The following is an 11590-nucleotide window of genomic DNA, read 5'->3' as shown; positions in this document are numbered from 1 at the left end:
GTGAAACTTGAAAGGGTTCAGAAAAGATTGACAAGGATGTTGGAGGGTTTGAGCTACAGGGAGAGGCTGAACAGGCTGGGGCTGTTTTCCCTGGAGGGTCGGAGGCTGAGGGGGTGACCTTATAGAGGTTTACAAAATCATGAGGGGCATGGATAGGGTAAATAGGCAAGGTCTTTTCCCCTGGGGTGGGGGAGTCCAGAACTAGAGGGGCATAGGTTTAGGGTGAGAGGGGAAAGGGACCCGAGGGGCAACTTTTTCACACAGAGGGTTGTACGTGTATGGAATGAGCTGCCAGAGGAAGTGGTGGGGGCTGGTACAATGACAGCATTTAAAAGGCATCTGGATGGGGACAACGATAGGAAAGATTTAGAGGGATATGGGCCAAGCGCTGGCAAATGGGACTAGATTAGGTTAGGTTGTGATGGGCCGAAGGGTCTGTTTCTATTCTGTCGGACTTTATGTGCGGGTGATGTTAATGTGCGGGAGAGTGTGGAAAGTGAGGAGAGAACAGGAGGGGTGACCGGAGGCAGGGTGAGGGAGCAGGGGGTAAGGGGAGAGGCGGAAGAGAGCTGGGGTTGGGGGGGGGGGGGGTGGATGGGGTAGATTAGTGACAGAGGAGAGCGATCTTTGAAGATGACTGTCCTGGCCGAGCAGGAGAGAACTTCCGTCCTGTCACAGCGGGTGCACAGAAACCGTACGCTGTCCCGTCCCCCCCTTTCCAAGAAGTAGGGACCCAACTGAACATCGAGGGTCTCTCACTTTCAGGAAACATGGAGCTCCTCCAGCCCCTACACCCCCTCCCTATCTCTGTCACCCCCTCCTCCAGCCCCCTACACCCCCTCCCTATCTCTGTCACCTCCTCCAGCCCCCTACATCCCGCCCCTATCTCTGTCACCTCCTCCAACCCCCTACATCCCCTCCCTATCTCTGTCACCCCCTCCAGCCCCTCCACCCCCTCCCTATCACTGTCATCTCCTCCGGCCCCCTACACTCCCTCCCTATCTGTCAGCCCCTCCAGCCCCTACACCCCCTCCCTATCTCTGTCATCTCCTCCAACCCCCTACACCCCCTCCCTATCTCTGTCACCTCCTCCAACCCCCTACACCCTCTCCCTATCTCTGTCACCTCCTCCAACCCCCTACACCCCCTCCCTATCTCTGTCACCCCCCTCCTCCAGCCCTCTACACCCCCTCCCTATCTCTGTCACCCCCCTCCTCCAGCCCTCTACACCCCCTCCCTATCTCTGTCACCCCCCTCCTCCAGCCCTCTACACCCCCTCCCTATCTCTGTCACCCCCCTCCTCCAGCCCTCTACACCCCCTCCCTATCTCTGTCACCCCCCTCCTCCAGCCCTCTACACCCCCTCCCTATCTCTGTCACCCCCCTCCTCCAGCCCTCTACACCCCCTCCCTATCTCTGTCACCCCCCTCCTCTAGCCCTCTACACCCCCTCCCTATCTCCATCACCCCCTCTAGCCCCTACACCTCCTCCCTATCTCTGTCACCCCCTCCAGCCCCTACACCCCCATCCAGCCCCTACATCCCCACCCTATCTCCGTCCCCCTCCTCCAGCCTCCTCCCTATCTCCGTCACCCCCTCTCTAACTCTGTCACTCCCTCCAGCCCCCTCCCTATCTCCATCACCCCCTCCAGCCCCCTACACCCCCTCCCTATCTCCGTCACCCCCTCCAGCGCCCTACACCCCCTTCCCTATCCCTGTCACCCCCTCCAGCCCCCTGCACCCCCTTCCCTATCACTGTGTCACCTTGAGGGATGTGCTGAATGGGGCGCTACTGAAATGCAGCTGCATCCCAAGGGGCGGGAGGATTGAGTGCTGCCGCAGAGGCTGTGTGCGATTGACTGAGCGACCCCCGGGGTGGGAGAGAGAGGGGAGATTAAATACCAGACAGGAGTCACTGTCTGTCCCCAGTCCTCCTCCCTCTGTCTCTATCTAATCCCGGTGTGTGCCTGCAGACTATCTCTCTCTCTCTCTATCTCTCTCCCTGGGAACACAGCTCCCCCCCACCCCTGGAGAAGGGAAACTCTGCTTCCATTGACCAGGAACAAATAAATGCAGCAAACCAAACAAAGTTGGAAGTCAGCAGGAAAGCTCTGGAGCCAGACGGCTCAGAGAAAGGGGCAGCTGACTGTGCTCTCAGTGTTTGGGAACGTGACTGTACGGGAGGTGCCTGCTGTGTCCTGGGGATGGGTGAGGGAGATGCTGAATGCAATCCAAGTCTGTGACTCACAGCAGCTCCAGCTCCCCAGCACGGAGAGAGAGAGAGAGGGAGAGAGAGAGAGAGAGAGAGAGAAAGGGAGACAGAGAGGGAGACAGAGAATGAGAGAGAGAGAGAGACGCAGAGAGAGAGAGACAGAGAGAGGGAGAGACAGAGTGAGTGAGGGAGAGAGAGAGACAAACAGAGAGAGAGAGGGAGAGACAGAGTGAGAGAGAGGGAGAGACAGAGTGAGAGAGAGGGAGAGGGAGAGACAAAGAGAGAGAGAGAGACAGAGAGACAGAGAGAGAGAGAGAGAGAGAAAGGGAGACAGAGAGGGAGAGAGAGAGACACAGAGAGAGACAGAGAGGGAGAGAGAGACAGAGAGAGAGAGGGGGGGAGAGAATCAGAGAGGGAGAGGGAGAGAGACAGAGACAGAGAAAGGGAGAGAGATAGAGACAGAGAGAGAAAGAGAGAGAGAGAGAGACAGAGAGAGACAGAGAGAGAGAGACAGAGAGAGAAAGAGAGAGAGAGAGAGACAGAGAGAGACAGAGAGAGAGAGACAGAGAGAGAGAGAGAGAGACAGAAAGGAAGAGAGAGGGAGAGAGAGAGAGAGAAACTGAGAAAGAGATGAACAGAAAGACAGAGAGTGGGGTGGGGGACGAGAAGAGTGACAGAAAGAGAAAGAGACAGAGACAGAGACAGACGGTTTCTCCTCTGTTCCCAGCACACAGTGCCAAAGAGACAGTGGCCATTCAGCCCCCCTCCCCTGCTCTTATACTGCAACACCAGGTCTTTCAGGGAGGGAGCGGGCACTGTCGGAGGGTCAGTGCTGAGGGAGTGGGCGCTGTCGGAGGGTCAGTGCTGAGGGAGAGGGCTCTGTCGGAGGGTCAGTGCTGAAGGAGTGGGCGCTGTTGGAGGGTCAGTGCGGAGGGAGTCGGTGCTGAGGGAGTGGGTGCTGTCGGACGGTCAGTGCTGAGGGAGTGGACACTGTTGGAGGGGCAGTGCTGAGGGAGTGGACACTGTTGGAGGGGCAGTGCTGAGGGAGCTGGCGCTGTGGGAGGGTCAGTGCTGAGGGAGTGGGTGGTGTGGGGGGGGCAGTGCTGAGGGAGTGGGTGCTGTGGGAGGGTCAGTGCTGAGGGAGTGGGTGCGTCAGTGCTGAGGGAGTGGGTGCTGTGGGAGGGTCAGTGCTGAGGGAGCGGGCGCTGTGGGAGGGTCAGTGCTGAGGGAGTGGGCGCTGTCGGAGGGTCAGTGCTGAGGGAGCGGGCGCTGTGGGAGTGTCAGTGCTGAGGGAGCGGGCACTGTCGGAGGGTCCGTGCGGAGGGAGTGGGTGCTGTGGGAGGGTCAGTGCTGTGGGAGCGGGTGGTGTGGGAGGGTCAGTGCTGAGGGAGTTGGTGCTGAGGGAGTGGGTGCTGTCAGAGGGTTACTGCTGAGGGAGTGGGCACTGTAGGAGGGTCCGTGCGGAGGGAGTGGGCGCTGTGGGAGGGTCAGCGCCGAGGCAGTGGGAGCTGTGGGAGGGTCAGTGCTGAGGTAGCGGGCGCTGTGGGAGGGTCAGCGCTGAGGGAGTGGGCGCTGTGGGAGGGTCACTGCTGAGGGAGTGGGTGCTGTCGAAGGGTCAGTGCTGAGGGAGCGGGCGCTGTGGGAGGGTCAGCGCTGAGGGAGCGGGCGCTGTGGGAGGGTCAGCGCTGAGGGAGCGGGCGCTGTGGGAGGGTCAGTGCTGACGGAGTGGGCGCTGTGGGAGGGTCAGTGTTGAGGGAGTGGACGCTGTGGGAGGGTCAGTGTTGAGGGAGCGGGTGCTGTGGGAGGGTCAGTGCTGAGGGAGCGGGCGCTGTCGGAGGGTCCGTGCTGAGGGAGTGGGTGCTGTGGGAGGGTCAGTGCTGAGGGAGCGGTTGGTGCGGCGGGTCAGTGCTGAGGGAGCGGGTGCTGTCAGAGGGTCAGTGCTGAGGGAGTGGGCGCTGTGAGAGGGTCAGCGCTGATGGAGTGACTGTTTTGGGAGGGTCAGTGCTGAGGGATCGGGCGCTGTGGGAGGGTCAGCGCTGAGGGAGCGGGTGCTGTGGGAGGGTCAGTGCTGACGGAGTGAGTGCTGAGGGAGTGGGTGCTGTGGGAGGGTCACCACTGAGGGAGTGGGATATGTGGGACAATTGTGTTGGACCGTGGAACCAATGTGGTCACCCTGACTGTCTCGGAGACGGGCCAGCGATGGAGCCGGGCAACATCCTAGATCATCTTGGGCTCCTTTCAGACACCTCCTCGTTGCAGGTTACGTGGTCTCTCTCTCTCTCTCTCCTTCCCACCTGAGACCAGGTAATCCCTTGAGGCCTGACCAGCAGGGAGGCTGACATCACAGAACTCAAGTCCCACTTGGATTCACCCACACCCCCTGACATTCCTGACCGTGTTGAGTCTCCTGGAGGAGGTGGGGACAGAGTAAATCAGAGCGGGCAGCGCGTCGCTGAGCAGTACCGGCCAAAGGAGAGGGGCTAAAAGAGAGAGACAGACAAACAGTCAGTCAGTCACGGCAATGCTTTATTCCACCACTATCGTAGAAGGACACCATCCTCTCCAGCATCGCCAAAGTCGCTCCGTCAGATGCGATCTCCCTCCCCCTTCCTCCGGGACCTGGATGGGAAAGGGCTGACAAGGTGGACGGGAGTCACTTACATTCCAGCGGGCTACAACGGAAAAGGGGAGACCGTCACAAACTCTTGAGACCACCCCTCTGACCAGATTCCCTCCGACCCACCGCCCAACCCCAGAATACTTGAGGAAGACCCTCACGTAATCTTCACGGGTCAAACTGCTGGACACGAAGATGTTTATTTTAAGAAAGCTGGCGAGTTAACACAAAACCAAAAGAAGAGATGTTTAGAATAACTCAACTATTAAAATGCAAACACAACTACCGATACGGTAACTCTTACTAACTTTTTAAAAATAAAATCCCTAGAGTGTGGAAGCAGACCATTCAGCCCATTGAGTCTATGCCAATCCCCCCGAAGAGCATCCCATCCAGACTCATGCCTCTCATCTCTCCCTGAAACCCTGCATTTCCCCATGGCCAATCCACCCTAACCTGCACATCCCTGGGCACTATGGGACAATTTAGCATGGCCAATCCACCCTAACCTGCACATCCCTGGGCACTTCGGGACAATTTAGCATGGCCAATCCACCCTAACCTGCACATCCCTGGGTACTGCCGGACAATTTAGCATGGCCAACCCACCCTAACCTGCACATCCCTGGGCACTATGGGACAATTTAGCATGGCCAATCCACCCTAACCTGCACATCCCTGGGCACTAGAGGACAATTTAGCATGGCCAATCCACCCTAACCTGCACATCCCTGGGCACTACGGGACAATTTAGCATGGCCAATCCACCCTAACCTGCACATCCCTGGGCACTAGAGGACAATTTAGCACGGCCAATCCACCCTAACCTGCACATCCCTGAGCACTATGGGACAATTTAGCATGGCCAATCCACCCTAACCTGTAGAAGTATTGACTGTTCTAATGTAATCACAGTTCATAAACACACCCCAATGCAAATTCAGACAGTCACAGACCAGTCATAGAGTCATACAGCACGGAAACAGACCCTTGGTCCAAACAGTCCATCATCCCAATATAAACTTGTCCTATCTGCCTGCTCCTGACCCAGACAACCCCAAACGCTTCCTGTTCACGGACTTATTCAAATGTCTTTTAAACATTGTAACTGTACCTGCATCCACCCTTCCTCTGGAAGTTCATTTCACCCACAAACCACCCTCTGTGTAGAGAAAGTTGCTCCTGATGGTTGCCTCACAGGGAATCCAGCGGTCTCAGAAGAGAACCCCTACCCCCAACCCCACAACAATCCAGCTATTGGCTCCTTCTATTGAGAGAAGGGTGGAACAGCTTCTTCCAGACCCTAATAGCAATCTCTCAGACCTAACTCTAAGAACTGAATAAAACAAACCATCAAAAACTGAGAATGTCGGTCACGCCCGTTCAGGCTGCATGTATTGTAGCAACTTTTCAGAGAGGCAACCCTGTAAAAGCTCTTTACTCTAGTGGCTTTGGATAGATTGTTTGGTGACTCTGCCTTACAATCTCTGTTCAAAACAAAAACAGGGCAAAAATAACCACACAAAGCTACGGGCCATTGCGGTGTACACACTGACATCCAGCCTCTTTAACAACATCACGTGAGGATCACATGCTGACGTGTGTCTTTAGCTGTCTCCTGCACCTCGGGTGTTTGCTGTTGAGTCGACACCAAGCAATCTACAAGCCGTCTCCGAGCAGTGTGGCCTTGGTGCTTTAAACTTGAAACAATAGAAGCAGCCAGGCCGGGTGGGGTCAGCTCTCACAGAACCAGGATCTTTAGCTTTAGTTGTTCAGTTGCTGGGGTCTTACAGTTTAGAGACTGCAAGACATCTCTCCCTGCTTCTCTCTCTCTGTCTGTCTCTCTCTCTCTGAGTATTTCCCACCCGGGCTGGAGAATTTGGGCGGCACAGTGGTTGGCACTGCTGCTTCACAGCGCCAGAGGCCCAGCTTCAATTCCCACCTCAGGCGACTGTCTGTGTGGAGTTTGCATGTTCTCCCCGTGTCTGCGTGGGTTTGCTCCGGTTTCCTCCCACAGTCCAAAGATGTGCAGGTCAGGTGAATTGGCCATGGGAAATTGCCCATAGTGTTAGGTAAAGGGGTAATTGTAGGGGAATGGGTCTGGGTGGGCTGTTCTTCGGAGGGTCGGTGTGGACTTGTTGGACTGAAAGGCCTGTTTCCACACTGTAGGGAATCTAATCTAATCTAAATTACCCGGGAGACAACCTGTTTCGCTGAATCTGCCTTTGCTAAGGGCGTGTTTATGGGATGCAACTAGATTGGGGAACAATAATTAAATAATCTCTTATTCTGTTAAGGGTTACTGAACAGAGAGAGACCTTGGAGTGTAAGTCATTGCCCCTTGAAGTGGAGTTGCAGGTCGATAGGATAGTGAAGGCGGCATTTGGTATGCTTTCCTTTATTGGTCAGAGTATTGAGTACAGGAGTTGGGAGGTCATGTTGTGGCTGGACAGGACATTTCTGGAATACTGTGTTCAATTCTGGTCTCCTTCCTATCGGAAAGATGTTGTGCACCTTGAAAGGTTTCAGAAAAGATTGACAAGGATGGTGGAGGGTTTGAGCAACAGGGAGAGGCTGAACAGGCTGGGGCTGTTTTCTCATGCAGAGGGTGATGCATGTGTGGAATAGACAATAGGTGCAGGAGTAGGCCATTCTGCCCTTCGAGCCTGCACCGCCATTCAATATGATCATGGCTGATCATCCTTAATCAGTCTCCTGTCCCTGCCTTATCCCCATAACCCTTGATCCCACTATCCTTGAGAGCTCTATCCAACTCTTTCTTAAATGAATCCAGAGACTGGGCCTCCACTGCCCTCTGGGGCAGAGCATTCCACACAGCCACCACTCTCTGGGTGAAGAAGTTTCTCCTCATCTCTGTCCTAAATGGTCTACCCCGTATTTTTAAGCTGTGTCCTCTGGTTCGGCACTCACCCATCAGCGGGAACATGTTTCCTGCCTCCAGAGTGTCCAATCCTTTCATAATCTTATATGTCTCAGTCAGATCCCCTCTCAGTCTTCTAAACTCAAGGGTATACAAGCCCAGTCGCTCCAGTCTTTCAGTGTAAGGTAATCCCACCATTCCAGGAATTGACCTCGTGAACCTACGCTGCACTCCCTCAATAGCCAGGATGTCTTTCCTCAAATTTGGAGACCAGAACTGCACACAGTACTCCAGGTGTGGTCTCACCAGGGCCCTGTACAGCTGCAGAAGCACCTCTTTGCTTCTATCCTCAATTCCTCTTGTTACGAAGGCCAGCATGCTATTAGCCTTCTTCACTACCTGCTGTACCTGCATGCTTACCTTCATTGACTGGTGTACAAGAACACCCAGATCTCTCTGTACTGCCCCTTTACCTAACTTGACTCCATTGAGATAGTAATCTGCCTTCCTGTTCTTGCCACCAAAGTGGATAACCATACACTTATCCACATTAAACTGCATCTGCCATGCATCTGCCCACTCACCTAACCTGTCCAGGTCACCCTGTAATCTCCTAACATCCTCCTCACATTTCACCCTGCCACCCAGCTTAGTATCATCAGCAAACGTGCTCCCCCCTAAGCCCACCCCAGTTGCTCCTCCAAAAGTCCCCTCTTCATCCAAAGCGCCTCATCCGTTCGAGCGATTAGAGAATGTCTCCTCACTGCTGTCTCAAATCTGTGCACCCCACCCCCAACCATTTTTAAACACTGGATCAAAATTCTTCCAATAAAGGATCCTCTCCACCGCTCCCCCCTTGTCCCCCCAACTCCGGTCAACCTCTCTGAGGTTCCTCCCCTTTCCTTCTTCACCCTCTCGCCATCATCTGTTTATCCAGCTCCCCCCTTTCCTCACTCCCCGTGGGAGCGAGTCCCCCATTCTCCCCCCACTCCCAGTGGGAGCGAACCCCCCCATTCTCCCCCCACTCCCCCGTGGGAGCGAGTCCCCCATTCTCCCTGAATGAGGATATGGGCCAAATGTTGGTAAATGGGATTAGATTAATTTCATATACAGAGATAGGGAGGGGGTGTAGGGGCTGGAGGGGGTGAGAGATAGGGAGGGGGTGTAGGGGGCTGGAGGGGGTGACAGAGATAGGGAGGGGGTGTAGGGGGCTGGAGGGGGTGACAGAGATAGGGAGGGGGTGTAGGGGGCTGGAGGGGGTGACAGAGATAGGGAGGGGGTGTAGGGGCTGGAGGGGGTGACAGAGATAGGGAGGGGGTGTAGGGGCTGGAGGGGGTGACAGAGATAGGGAGGGGGTGTAGGGGGCCGGAGGGGGTGACAGAGATAGGGAGGGGGTGTAGGGGCTGGAGGGGGTGACAGAGATAGGGAGGAGGTATAGGGGCTGGAGGGGGTGACAGAGATAGGGAGGGGGTGTAGGGGCTGGAGGGGGGTCAGAGATAGGGAGGGGGTGTAGGGGCTGGAGGGGGGTGACAGAGATAGGGAGGGGGTGTAGGGGCTGGAGGGGGTGACAGAGATAGGGAGGGGGTGTAGGGGGCTGGAGGGGGTGACAGAGATAGGGAGGGGGTGTAGGGGCTGGAGGGGTTGACAGAGATAGGGAGGAGGTATAGGGGCTGGAGGGGGTGACAGAGATAGGGAGGGGGTGTAGGGGCTGGAGGGGGGTGACAGAGATAGGGAGGGGCTGGAGGAGGGGACAGAGATAAGGAGGGGGTGTAGGGGCTGGAGGGGGTGACAGAGATAGGGAGAGGGTGTAGGGGCTGGAGGGTGTGACAGAGATAAGGAGTGGGTAGGGGGCTGGAGGGGGTGACAGAGATATGGAGGGGGCGTAGGGGCTGGAGGAGGTGACAGAGATAGGGAGGGGGTGTGGGGGGCTGGAGGGGGTGACAGAGATAGGGAGGGGGTGTAGGGGCTGGAGGGGGTGAAGATAGGGAGGGGGTGTAGGGGCTGGAGGGGGTGACAGAGATAGGGAGGGGGTGTAGGGGGCCGGAGGGGGTGACAGAGATAGGGAGGGGGAGTAGGGGCTGGAGGGGGTGAGAGATAGGGAGGGGGTGTAGGGGGCCGGAGGGGGTGACAGAGATAGGGAGGGTGTGTAGGGGCTGGAGGAGGTGACAGAGATGGGGAGGGAGTGTCAGGGGCTGGAGGGGATGACAGAGATAGGGAGGGTGGAGTAGAGGGCTGGAGGGTGTGACAGAGATAGGGAGTGGGTAGGGGGCTGGAGGGGGCGTAGGGACTGGAGGAGGTGACAGAGATAGGGAGGGGGTGTAGGGGGCCGGAGGGGGTGACAGAGAGAGGGAGGGGGTGACAGAGATAGGGAGGGGGTGTAGGGGGCCGGAGGTGGTGACAGAGATAGGGAGGGGGAGTAGGGGCTGGAGGGAGTGACAGAGATAGGGAGGGGGTGTCAGGGGCTGGAGGGGATGACAGAGATAGGGAGGGTGGAGTAGAGGGCTGGAGGGGGTGACAGAGATAGGGAGGGGGTGTAGGGGCCGGAGGGGTTGACAGAGATAGGGAGGGGGTGTAGGGGGCCGGAGGGGGTGACAGAGATAGGGAGGGGGTGTAGGGGGCCAGAGGGGGTGACAGAGATAGGGAGGGGGTGTAGGGGGCCGGAGGGGGTGACAGAGATAGGGAGGGGGTGTAGGGGGCTGGAGGGGGTGACAGAGATAGGGAGGGGGTGTAGGGGCTGGAGGGGGTGACAGAGATAGGGAGGGGGTGTAGAGGCTGGAGGGGGTGACAGAGATAGGGAGGGGGTGTAGGGGGCCGGAGGGGGTGACAGAGATAGGGAGGGGTTGTAGGGGGCTGGAGGGGGTGACAGAGATAGGGAGGGGGTGTAGGGGCTGGAGGGGGGTCAGAGATAGGGAGGGGGTGTAGGGGCTGGAGGGCGTGACAGAGATAGGGAGGGGGTGTAGGGGGCTGGAGGGGGTGACAGAGATAGGGAGGGGGTGTAGGGGGCCGGAGGGGGTGACAGAGATAGGGAGGGGGTGTAGGGGGCCGGAGGGGGTGACAGAGATAGGGAGGGGGTGTAGGGGCTGGAGGGGGTGACAGAGATAGGGAGGAGGTATAGGGGCTGGAGGGGGTGACAGAGATAGGGAGGGGGTGTGGGGGGCTGGAGGGGGTGACAGAGATAGGGAGGGGGTGTAGGGGCTGGAGGGGGTGACAGAGATAGGGAGGGGGTGTAGGGGGCCGGAGGGGGTGACAGAGATAGGGAGGGGGAGTAGGGGCTGGAGGGGGTGAGAGATAGGGAGGGGGTGTAGGGGGCCGGAGGGGGTGACAGAGATAGGGAGGGTGGAGTAGAGGGCTGGAGGGTGTGACAGAGATAGGGAGTGGGTAGGGGGCTGGAGGGGGCGTAGGGGCTGGAGGAGGTGACAGAGATAGGGAGGGGGTGTGGGGGGCTGGAGGGGGTGCCAGAGATAGGGAGGGGGTGTAGGGGCTGGAGGGGGTGACAGAGATAGGGAGGGGGTGTAGGGGGCCGGAGGGGGTGACAGAGATAGGGAGGGGGTGTAGGGGGCCGGAGGGGGTGACAGAGATAGGGAGGGGGAGTAGGGGCTGGAGGGGGTGACAGAGATAGGGAGGGGGTGTAGGGGGCCGGAGGGGGTGACAGAGATAGGGAGGGGGTGTAGGGGGCCGGAGGGGGTGACAGAGATAGGGAGGGGGAGTAGGGGCTGGAGGGAGTGACAGAGATAGGGAGGGGGTGTCAGGGGCTGGAGGGGATGACAGAGATAGGGAGGGTGGAGTAGAGGGCTGGAGGGGGTGACAGAGATAGGGAGGGGGTGTAGGGGCTGGAGGGGGTGACAGAGATAGGGAGGGTGGAGTAGAGGGCTGGAGGGGGTG

Source organism: Hemiscyllium ocellatum, chromosome 50 (genome assembly GCF_020745735.1).
Source record: "Hemiscyllium ocellatum isolate sHemOce1 chromosome 50, sHemOce1.pat.X.cur, whole genome shotgun sequence".
Classification (NCBI taxonomy): domain Eukaryota; kingdom Metazoa; phylum Chordata; class Chondrichthyes; order Orectolobiformes; family Hemiscylliidae; genus Hemiscyllium; species Hemiscyllium ocellatum.
Note: the sequence above shows the minus strand (reverse complement) of the source record.